Source organism: Gorilla gorilla, chromosome 8 (assembly GCF_029281585.2).
Source record: "Gorilla gorilla gorilla isolate KB3781 chromosome 8, NHGRI_mGorGor1-v2.1_pri, whole genome shotgun sequence".
Lineage (NCBI taxonomy): Eukaryota > Metazoa > Chordata > Mammalia > Primates > Hominidae > Gorilla > Gorilla gorilla.
Genome location: NC_073232.2, coordinates 94,227,471 through 94,239,488, shown reverse-complemented (window position 1 = coordinate 94,239,488; position 12,018 = coordinate 94,227,471). Strand labels below are relative to the sequence as shown.

Below are 12,018 nucleotides of genomic sequence, written 5' to 3'. Positions count from 1 at the left end.
AAAATATGATGTTATAATCTTAGGGAACCACCACTATATGTGTGGTCCATCATTGACTGGACCGTCCTTATGCACAGCATGACTCTATGGTGAGAGGGGACTAAAAGAGAATCCTGGAGAGCTCAATCTGGGACCCTTAGTGTTTGAATGAACCTCATTGGATTGGGACACAAGCCTCAGGAATGCCAAATCAAGGATATGGGTTAAGTGGGCTGTGGCAGCAGCAGACAATTTAAGCATTTGCCATCCTCAGAAGGCACGAAGATAGAGCCCAGGTGGAATGTTGGGTGAGTGTAGAGGAGAGGAGCATTAGTCGAAAATGAGCTGGAAAGTCAGTGGTAAAGGATGTGAATGTGATAGATGTTTATGTAATTCTTTTCGCATTGCATTCAAACTGCCTGTAGTTTAAGGTACCAACATGGGTACGTTATTCTTGATATTCGAAGTTGCCATTGCTCTTTGTCTATCTAGTTTTTGGTCTCCTTGTCGATAGTTTTTGCCTTTTTTTTTCTTTTAGACAGAGTCTCACTCTTGTCACCAGGCTGGAGTGCAGTGGTGCGATCTTGGCTCACTGCAACCTGCCTCCTGGGTTGAGGTGATTCTCCTGCCTCAGCCTCCCAAGTAGCTGTGACTACAGGCATGTGCCACCACGCCTGGCTAATTTTTGTATTTTTAGTAGAGATTAGGTTTCAACATGTTGGCCAGGATGGTCTCAATCTTTTGACCTCATGATCCAGCCACCTCGGCCTCTCAAAGTGCTGGGATTACAGGCGTGAGCCACCATGCCCAGCCTTAGTTTTTGCCTTTCTATCCATGTCATGCCTGGCATCTTCCCCCAACATTGGTAGATATATTTTTCTTAGATTGCTTCACTGTGCAATTCTATTCTTTTGGAATCATCTGATTGGATCTAAAACTGGAGAACTGGTAGATGGAAATTTACCTTGACAATTCACTGATCAAGCACCCTCAGAGGACCCAGTGCTTTGGAAAGGGTTTTTAAAAAACGGCTTCTCAGCAGGGTTAGAAACAAAGGCGGTGGGATTTTCTCCTCCTTCCAAACCACAAGCAGGATTTCATTTGACAATTTACATGCTTCTCACCACTCCTGGATCGGGTCAGTGTAAAGGAACTTCTAGTATAGAAGGGATGTGATGCCAGCTCTCTGAAATGCTTTCCTATAAGTGAGGAAAAACATCTTTGTTTCAAGCTTCATTATTCCTAAGAAAGGCAGCTTATTACACTGCATTCAGAACGAGCTGATGTGATTTCATGTTTGTATAAATAACACTTTGGCTTCATCTCACCTGCGTTTTCTAGAAATCTTCATTCTGCTTCCTTAGATTTTGGGCTAAAACCTTCGTAACACACTATGGGAGAAAACAAACAAATACTTTTCTACATTTCTTCACTGGTTCATTTTATGCCTACACCATGGAGACTCCCTGCTAAGCTGTTCAGAGAAATCCGAGGACAGATAGCCTTGGTGCCACATCTGAGACCTTTGCTTACAATAGCTGACCTGCTCAACATGGCCCTAACTTGTTTATCTCATAGAATATTAAGATACAAGTATGAGTTTAGAATTTCTTCACCCACTTCCCAATCTTTCTGAGGATTATTAGTAGTCTGTGAAGGTTTTCAGGTGGCCCACAATCTCTCCCTCATATCAGGTAAAGAAATGTATTCTTGATAATAGATCAATCGTCAGTAAAGAAAGAGCAGAGGCTTTGAATTCAGACAGACTTGAACCTGACTTTCAGCAAGTTGTTGTGTGGTTGAAAAGTGTCACTTATGATGTGCTCAGTGCTGTGGTTGGCATATAGTAGACAGGTCAGAGGTAGTAACAGGTATTGTAATGAAAATCCAAATTGCCAGTGTGGAACGTTATCTTAGAGCCTACCTTTTCCAACAAGTTTTGCAGGAGATATTCACAGGAGTTTGGTGCTCTGTTATTTCTGTTAACAAGCTGGATCTTGGCAGTGTATGTGACCTTCAGGGCCAGGGAAGGGGCACTGTGGCGAGGCATGGACTTCATAGCCCCAGGTGATGAATGCATCTTCATTCCCTCCCCTGTGTGCTACCCCACCACCACCAACAACAACAACAAAGCCCACAGAATTACAGAGGAATACATGTTGATATCTCATAGCAGATTTGGCCCATCTGTTATCTCCAAGAAGGGCATTCTGAGAGGACAAAACTTGCTCAGTACTCTAAATTGAGAAAGAAAAAACGAAAACACCACCTAGTTTATTTAGACAAAATTATCAACTGAAACCTAGCAGGCTAACAATGCCCATCCCTTGTAAGAAAGATACTCCAATGGGTTTTGGAGACTTAGAAAACGTGTTCTTTATCTTGCTCTTGAGAATTTTATGATTTGGTGGAAGGTGATTCCCTGTTTTAAACAAAAATGAATAAAAGTACCAATGTGTATTTATGTGTCTATGTAACTTTGCCAGTGGGCAGTGCTTAAGCTGAATGCAGATAGTAAAGGAAAAAAGATTATGCAAGGACTAGCTGGTTGTGAACTTCTCAACTGCCTTCAGAGTATTGTTCAGGATTGTCTGAGTAGCTTCTTAAGTGTCATAGTTTTGTTCAGCATTACTGATGCCAAAGACAAAAGGAGAACCAGTAAGGAAATTGATTTTATTCAGGCTATTACAATAAGGAAAGCACACTAGGTCTGCAAATCAGAATGTCTTAGCACAGTGGTTTTGCCCTGGACTGTCACAGGGAGGAACACAGCATGATTTACAGCTGGGGCTATTGTACAATTAGGTGGAGTCCCAGTCACTTAGCTGAACAGGAAATGTTTATCTCTGTGTCTAGCCAGTTTCAGGGGTAGGGACAGTTCTAGTCTTAAGCTAATCATTTATGAGATAAAGAACAACAAAGTGGAGGGTCTGTGTCTGACCTTTTCAGCTGGTACAGGAAAAAGGAAGGTCTGTGTTTGGCCTCATCATCAACCAGGGGGTCATCCATGTCTTATGGGAGTCATGGGAAAGAGTGGACAAGCAGTGTTATCTCAGTCCCATGGGAAAAGGTGGTTCTTGGTGGTGAGCCACTTCCTGGAACACAGAAATGGGAAGGGATTTCTGAAAACCAAAATTATGGGGGTGGATTCCTTAAGCATTACTGTTCCGTAGGGGCATAGGGCTCAGGTAAAGTTCAATATTGACATTGATATAAATTTATGTTCTCTTTTTAACATTATAAGAATGTGTTTGTGCTAATAATTCTTAGTAATGATAAGAGTGGAAATATCCTGTAAGACTCATGTTTCTTTTTTCCTTACATGGAAAATACAAAGTAAAATTACTCCCAAATCTTTACTACCAGTGAAAAACAGTGAAATACCATAGGAATACCATGTGTATCTCCATTTGACAAAATATTCTTCATGTTCTAGTTAGCTTGGCAGTTAGAGGATATTTTAGAATTTAGAAGCCACAAAACGGTATCCTAGTAAATCTTTTAAAGCCATGGGTATAATCCTATGTAATTTATAACATACACAAACTATGTCAAGATTTTTAACTGTTTTTTGTGGGAGCTTGTCTAGTGTACATTTTTTGTCTCAATATCATTGCTTTTAATTAATGCAACAATGAAAGACTATGGGAAAACATCTTCTGCTTTGAATATAGACATCGTAGGACAATTGAATAACACATTTGGCCAATCATGTTTGTGCATGCTTGTGCTTGGGGTGTGTGTGTGTGTGTGTGTGTGTGTGTGTGTGTGTGGTGACATACGTAACACAGGGGGATATGGAAGCAGTTTTTACATTAAAATTTTCCAGGGAACAAGGTGGAATAGAAATGGAATTATATGTCTAGATTAATGAAAACTATATACTCAACAGTGATAATTAGATTTCATACAGAATTAAGAGACAGAAAGTGAAAACAGAAAGCTCTTTAGGCTTACGTACTCAAAGGAATTCCACAGAGTTGGGAAATGTAAAGTTGACCCCCCTGAGAGACTAGCCAGGCCGAATGGCTCCTATTGTGCTTGAGAGAGAGCAAGCTGCTTCAGAAGCAGACAAGAGGAGTTTAGAATGGTGTCCAACCCCACTGCTGATGGTTGTTAATATGGAAAACTCTCTACCAGGAACTGGAATAAGGTTCACCCAACTCTGATCTCCCCTGAGTCACTGCAAAGGAAAACAGTTTTTAGTCTCCACTACATTGAATAACATTAAAAATCAAAACAACACTATTTATGGTTAATGGTTTAAATATTAAAGAAAATATTAGTCAAAAGTCTCAAAATCATCATGTTGGGAATGACATAATCAAAAAATAACCTCCTTGGGAAATTTTCAATTAGCTACGAAGTATTCCCCTGGTAAGCAGACTAGGATATATTGGTGATCTCTTGCTTTAAGGCAGATTTGCAAATAATTACACACTATTTGCCACCCCACACATAACTCTGTCTGTTGTCCTTTCTCTCACTGGGAGGACTAAAGAAGTAAACTCACAATTGGTATTCCTCATGTTTCTCCAGGACACACATCTGATTTCTCTGGGCAGTTGTCTTAGCAGCAAGATACCTCTTAGGCAAGGCATGATGGGTTTCCAGAATTTGAACCCAAAGTGCACCTGTACCTTCTGTTCACTGAAGTGATAAGCATAAATATTTAAGCAAGAGGCTAGAACCCTGGTCTAAGTCCTAGAAATTCAATGTAGGCCTGAAGAAGGACAAAAGAAATCTGAGGTTCTATATGGAAATTTACAAGGGGGACCCAGAAATAGAAAGATTTAGAAGTTACATTAAAAACTTTGGCGAATTCTAAAAGTTGTAGCCATCTTCAAGTGCACTGAAAGAAGAACCTGAAGGGAATTGAACCTCCTTCACAATCTTGCAGGCAGTCTTTTCTGAAAGCTGTATTCCAGTGACCCTTTGAAGTGGCAAGGCACATTCAGGATCTCATCATCCTATAATGCTAATGGGTAAAAAGTGATACCTTTCATCTTTAAAGCTTTCAGACAAACTTACATCATTCAAATTCTTCGAGCAGTTCCCCTTTCCTGCAGAAAAAATGGCAATTTCTTCTTTCTAAAAATCTTTTTTTAATTTTTAAGTTTTTTTGCGTGATTGAGATGGAATATCATGGAGTCATTATGTCTTTTGTTTCCAGACATGATGTCAGAAATGTCATCCTGAAGAAAGACAACTCTGTGCATCAAAGTTGTCTTGTCTCACTGTGCATTCAAAGGAGACTTAAACGGAGTTGCAAATATTTTGATTAAGCTAACCAAGGGTCGCATGTAATTTCTGAAAACACAGATATCAAATACTTGATGGATTTAGAGAATGTGTGTACATAGAGCAAAGAGGAGAGTTGAAACTATGAACAGTAAATTCTTGATTCTCTAATATGATGAAGGATATGGGTAGTGGAGAATGCATTTTAACAAACAGGAAGGCTATGATTGAATCTTACTTTGTCTAACAATTTGATGAAAGTCTCTGGGTCTCAGTTATATTGTTCACAAAATTTGGGAAGCACCATGGCCAGGATTGTTATAATGTTAAAACAGAAAACAAATGTGAATATATTTTGAATATTTTAAAACACTCTGCATATATTTTAAAACATTCAAATACAATCAATGTGATTATGAACATTTATTGTATTCAATTGTGTCTTTATATTGGATGATATGGAATATATGTAAACTTCACTGTTTTTTAAAAGATCTCAAACTGGAATGTAAAAGGGCAACTTTTTTTCACAATTTTATACTATGTGTCAGACTTCCTTTGTTCTTTCTAGGTTCCTCTCTACCAAAAGCAAATGAAAGTTCTCCAGGGTACACATTCCCAGGGGCACAGGCTAGGCCATTCCTTGAAAGCTACTGCTTTGGCAAGCTTGTAACCAATAGGAATATATGCTGTCTAAGCTGTCATTCTTTGCCCTTTGGGGTTAGGGTGGAGGTGAGAGGACTAATTTGGAGCCACCTCTTCTCTTCAGCTGGCCCAAACACTTTCCTTTTGGATCTTTTATGTCATAATTTCCACTTCCCTCAGTTCTGTTGGAGTCAGACATCTTATGATTACATGTTTTGTAGCAATGTTTTTAGTTCTTCCTATTATTGCTGGTGGCCTGATTTAGTGGGTTGAAATAATAAAATCCAAACAAATAAATGGGTCCTGTACTAACTTGAAAGACTGCTTATTGCTTGACAGTTACAGATATAGCAACTTCCCAGAGTCACTTTTATCATTATTTTACTTAAAAATTAGTGCATTATATATGAGACCTCTCATGTTAGGAACTTAAAACATAATACAGCATTTATGTACTAATCAAGGTCTTTGCCGAAATATCAAAGTATCTTTTGTGAGCAGTTGGGGGCTGTCTAAAGAAGCATACTATCAGTGATGTCAGTAAAATGGTAGAGTAAGTAAGGGTCTCTGAGAATCCTCTTCTTCATGAAAACAACGAGAACATTGGCAAAAACTGTCAGAGTCAACTTTTTAAAAATATCGGAAATTTACCAGAGCAGCAATCTGAGGAGCATTTATTCAATTAAAAAAAAAAAGGCTGAATCTTGGTAAGAACAAAAAACATGTCCTATTGAGAGGTGACAGCGTGCTGGCAGCCGTCACAGCCCTCGCTCGCTCTGGGCGCCTCCTCTGCCTGGGCTCCCACTTTGGCAGCACTTGAGGAGCCCTTCAGCCCACCGCTGCACTGTAGGAGCCCCTTTCTGGGCTGGCCAAGGCCGGAGCCAGCTCCCTCAGCTTGCAGGGAGGTGTGGAGGGAGAGGCGCGAGTGGGAACCGCGGCACTTGCAGGCCAGCTGGAGTTCCGGGTGGGCGTGGGCTTGGCGGCCCCGCACGCCGAGCAGCAGGCCGGCCCTGCCAGCCCGGGCAATGAGGGGCTTAGCACCCAGGCCAGCAGCTGCGGAAGGTGTACTGGGTCCCCCACCAGTGCTGGCCCACTGGCACTGTGCTCGATTTCTCCCCGGGCCTTAGCTGCCTCCCCACAGGGCAGGGGTTAGGGACCTGCAGCCCGCCATGCCTGAGCCTCCCCCCATGCCCGCAGCCACTCCTGTGCGGCCGGAGCCTCCCCAACAAGTGCCGCCCCCTGCTGCATGGCGCCCAGTCCCATCGACCACCCAAGGGCTGAGGAGTGTGGGCGCACAGCCCGGGACTGGCAGGCAGCTCCACCTGTGGCCCCAGTGCGGGATCCACTGGGTGAAGCCAGCTGGTTTCCTGACTGGTGGGGACTTGGAGAACCTTTATGTCTAGCTAAGGGATTGTAAATACACCAATCGGCACTCTGTATCTAGCTCAAGGTTTGTAAACACACCAATCAGCACCCTGTGTCTAGCTCAGGGTTTGTGAATGCACCAGTCGACCCTCTGTATCTAGCTACTCTGGTGGGGACTTGGAGAACCTTTGTGTCCACACTCTGTATCTAGCTAATCTAGTGGGGACGTGGAGAACCTTTGTGTCTAGCTCAGGGATTATAAACCCACCAATCAGCACCCTGTCAAAACAGACCACTGGGCTCTCTGTAAAATGGACCAATCAGCAGGACGTGGGTGGGGCCAGATAAGAGAATAAAAGCAGGCTGCCTGAGCCAGCAGTGGCAACCTGCTCGGGTTCCCTTGCACACTGTGGAGGCTTTGTTCTTTCGCTCTTTGCAATAAATATTGCTGCTGCTCACTCTTTGGGCCCACACTGCCTTTATGAGCTGTAACACTCACCGCGAAGGTCTGCAGCGTCAATCCTGAAGCCAGCGAGACCACGAACCCACCAGGAGGAATGAACAACTCCAGATACACCGACTTAAGAACTGTGACACTCACCGCGAGGGTCCGCGGCTTCATTCTTGAAGTCAGTGAGACCAAGAACCCACCAATTCTGGACACACTATTTTCATCCTTCTCTCTCCAGCTCCACAGTAACCTTGAAAATCAATAGTCTGCAATCACCAGTAAAAACTAGCAGACTGGAGGGGGCAGAATGGGGTTGGAGTTTTTTCAAAGCCTCATTCCCAAAAAATAGTCATTATTTGACCCATCTAACAGTTCCCTAGAAAAGCCAATTACAAGGCTGAGTTTACCTAATATGACTCAGAAATCACCAATATGAAAAGTTCTTTCTCTCAGGGGCATGTGTTTGTAAGATTTAGGAGCAATTTTTTAAGTTTGCGTACACCCGAAGCAGTAGACAACATTTGGGGCAGACACTAAGCTAAGCAAAAAGTTTAAAAGGAAAAGGTTAGGAATGAGATGTCCATGGGGGTTTTGAAAAGCTCCAACATGTTTTTCAAAATATAGAACATCATGCACATGCATAAGGCTATGCTTACACCCAGGGAAGAACTGACAAAGGTCTACACTTTCATTTGTGGCTGACCTTGAGGTTCTATGTAAGCAGGAAGTGAGGGGGAAGAGAGTTGTAAACTCACAGAGCACTGAAAATGTGGTCTAACACATACAGAACCACCTGGCAAAGATTGGGAGACTTGCTGGCTTCAAGTATTTAAGGAAATTTATGCCCAGTCATTAACTAGCCACTACACTAACTGAACAAAAACTTCAGTGGCCACATATGACAAAGAGTATGGATTTTATATAATTTGTCTGGGAAAGTCATTAAACAAATGAAGAAACAAAAACAGACAACAATAGCAACAAGCCCTAGCGAGGGGAGAAGAATCTGATTTTCAGAGTTGTCACATTATATTCTAAAAATGCCCAGTTCACAACAGAAAATTATGAGGTTTGCAAATGAACAAAGCCTGATTCTTATGCAGGAAAAAAGCGATCAAAATAAACTCTCTAAGAAAGCGTATGTGTTGGACTTACTAGACAAAGACTTTAAATCAGCTCTGCTAAACACATACAGAGACATAAAGGAAACCATGTCTAAAGAACTAAACGAAAGTGTGAGAATAAAGTCCCACCAAATAGAGAATATCAATAAAGAAGTGTAAATGATAAAAAAAGAACCAAATAAAAATTCTTGAGATTAAAAGTACAAAAACTAAAACAAAAAAAATCACTATAAGGGCTTAACAGAAATTTGAGCAGGCAGAAGGAAAAAAGTCAGCAAACTTCAGGATAGATCAGTTGAAACTATCCAGTTGGAAGAAGAGAAAAAAAGAAAGAAAAAAAATTAATAGAGTCTCTGAGACTTTGAGACAACAGGAAGCATACTAAAATTGGCATAATGGGATTGTGGGATTCCCAGAAGGAGAAGAAAAAGAATAAAAGAAGGCAGAAAGAATATTTGCATAAATAACGGCCAAAAAATTCCAAATTTAATGAAAAACATCTACAAACCCAAGATGCTCAACAGCCTACAAATAGGAAAAACTCAAAAAGATCCACAACTAAATACATTATAATCAAATTGACAGAAGACAAAGAGAGAATCTTGAAAGGAGGATGAAAGAAACAAAGTATCATTTACAAGTAAGCCTTAATAAAATTAACAGCTGGTTTTTCATTAAGGTAATAAAGGTCATTAAGGCCAGATGGCAGTGGGATGTCATAGTCAAAGAACTAAAAGAAAAAAAGACTTTAAACAAAGAATTTTACATCCAGTAAATTTATCCCTTAAAAATGAAGGAGGCTGACATTAAATAACATGGTGGGATAGGAGGTTTTACACACGTATCTCACACAGCAACAATAATTTGACAGCCATCCATGGATGAATGCTTTTGTGCAAGCTCAGGGATCCAGGTAGAAGATTGTGAAACCCTGGTGGAGACCAAGACCAAGAAAAGCCATTTTGTGAAGGTGAGCCCATGCCCAGGTTACAGACTCACTGACTGTGTTTCTAGCTACAACTGAGAAACAGTGCCACCTCTGATTTCAAATTATATTACAAAGTTATAATAATCAAAACAAGTGGTAATGACATACAAGCAGACACATAGACCAGTGAAACAAAATAAAGAGCTCAGAGGGCCAGGCACGGTGGCTCACGCCTGTAATCCCAGCACTTTGGGAGGCCGAGGCGGGTGGATCACAAAGTCAAGAGATTGAGACCATCCTGGCCAACATGGTGAAACCCCGTCTCCACTAAAAATACAAAAATTTAGCCAGGCATGGTGGCGGGCGCCTGTAGTCCCAGCTACTAGGGCGGCTGAGGCAGGAGAATGGCGTTAACCCAGGAGGCGTAGCTTGCAGTAAGCGGAGATCGCGCTACTGCCCTCCAGCCTGGGAGACAGCGAGACTCCATCTCAAAAAAAAAAAAAAAAAAAAAGAATATAACACAAAAATATATATAGTGAAAAGAAACAGGAAAATTAAAATGGTTTGCTGTAAAATAACACAAAAGAAGGCAGTAATGGAGAAAGAGAGACAAAAAAGAAAGAAGACACATAGAAAACAACAATAGGACAGATGAAAATCTTGTCAGTAATTACATTAAATGTAAATGGATCAATCACTGCAGGTGGAAATTGGTTGAATGGCTTTTTTTAAATTTCAAAATATATCCTCTCTATAAGAGACACACTTTAGATTCAAAGACCCAAATAGACTGAAAATAAAGGAATGCAAAAAGAAATACCATGCAAACCTAAAGAGAGCTGGAATAACTATACTAATATCAGACAAAATAGACATTAAGACAGAAATTGTTACTAGAAAAAAAGAGCATTGTAAAATGAAGACAGGACCAATTTATCATGAATGTATAACAATTATAAATAATTATTCACCTAACAACAGCATTTCAAAAATATATGAAGCAAAAACTCAGAATTGAAAAGAGAAACAGACAATTGAGCAATAGTACTTGCAGACTCCAATACTCCAATTTTAATCATAAATAAAGGAACTTGATAGTAACAAAGAAATATGAGACTTGAAGAACAATAAAACCAACTAGGCCTAATAGACATATACAGACATGCCTAATTTTATTGCAGTTAGGTTAATTGTGGTTCTCAGGTATTGCATCTGTTTCAAATTGAAGGTTCGTGGCAATACTGCATGGAGCAAATCTATTAGCACTATTTTTCCAACAGCATGTGCTCTTTTCATGTCTCTGTTGCATTTTGGTAATTCTCACACTATTTCAAACTTTTAAAATTATTATTGTTATATCTGTTACAGTGATCTGTGATCAGATATCTTTGATGTTACTGTAGCATTTGTTCTGGGACACGATGAACTACACCTAGATAAAACAATGAATTTAATCAATAATGTTGGGTTATCTTACCACTCTACCAACTGGTCATTCCACCATGTCTTTCCTTTCCTTGGCCCTCTCTCTTTCCTGAGACACAACAATATAGAAAGTATGTCAATGAACAACCTTATAATGGCCTCTAGGTATTCAAGTGAAAGGAAAATTGGTACCTCTCTCACTTTAAATCAAAAGCTAGAGGCCGGGCACAGTGGCTGAAACCTGTAATCCCAACGCTTTAGGAGGCCGAGGCAGGTGGATCACTTGAGGTCAGGAGTTTGAGACGATCCTGACTAACATGGTAAAACCCTGTCTCTACTAAATACAAAAAATTAGCCGGGTATGGTGGCACATGCCTGTAATCTCAGCTACTGAGGAGGCTGAGGCAGGAGAATTGCTTGAACCCAGGAGGTGGAGGTTGCAGTGAGCTGAGATTGCTCCATTGCACTCCAATGTGGGCAACAAGAGTGAAAGTCCATCTCAAAAAAAAAAAAAAAAAAAAGAAAAGAAAAGAAAAAATGAGAAATAATTAAGCTGGCTGGGAAAGGCATATAAAAAGCCCAGGCAGGCTGAAAACTAGGCTTCTTGTGCCAAAGAGGCCAAGTTGTGAATGCAAAGAGAAAGTTTTTAAAGGAAATTAAAGGTGCTCCTCCAGTGAACACACAAATAATAAGAAAGTGAAACAGCTTTAATGATGATACAAAGAAAGTTTTAGAGGTCTGGATAGAAGATCAAACTTCCTACAATGTCCTCTTAAGCCAAGGCCTAATTTAGAGTAATCACTCACAGAGTTTGGTTCATGAGGTTTGTGGAACGAAGTTGTCTCCATAACATAAAAGTG

General features: G+C 40.6%; 1 long non-coding RNA gene across 1 annotated transcript in view; it reads right to left on the bottom strand.

Annotated features, from left to right (window-relative positions):
- Positions 1–2,635: 2,635 nt before the first annotated feature.
- LOC109028513 (uncharacterized) overlaps positions 2,636–12,018 on the bottom strand; it is a 33,190-nt gene continuing 23,807 nt past the window's right edge. The window contains exon 5 of the long non-coding RNA XR_002007523.4: positions 2,636–3,074. This is a non-coding gene — a long non-coding RNA (uncharacterized lncRNA). The remainder of the gene's footprint in view (positions 3,075–12,018) is intronic.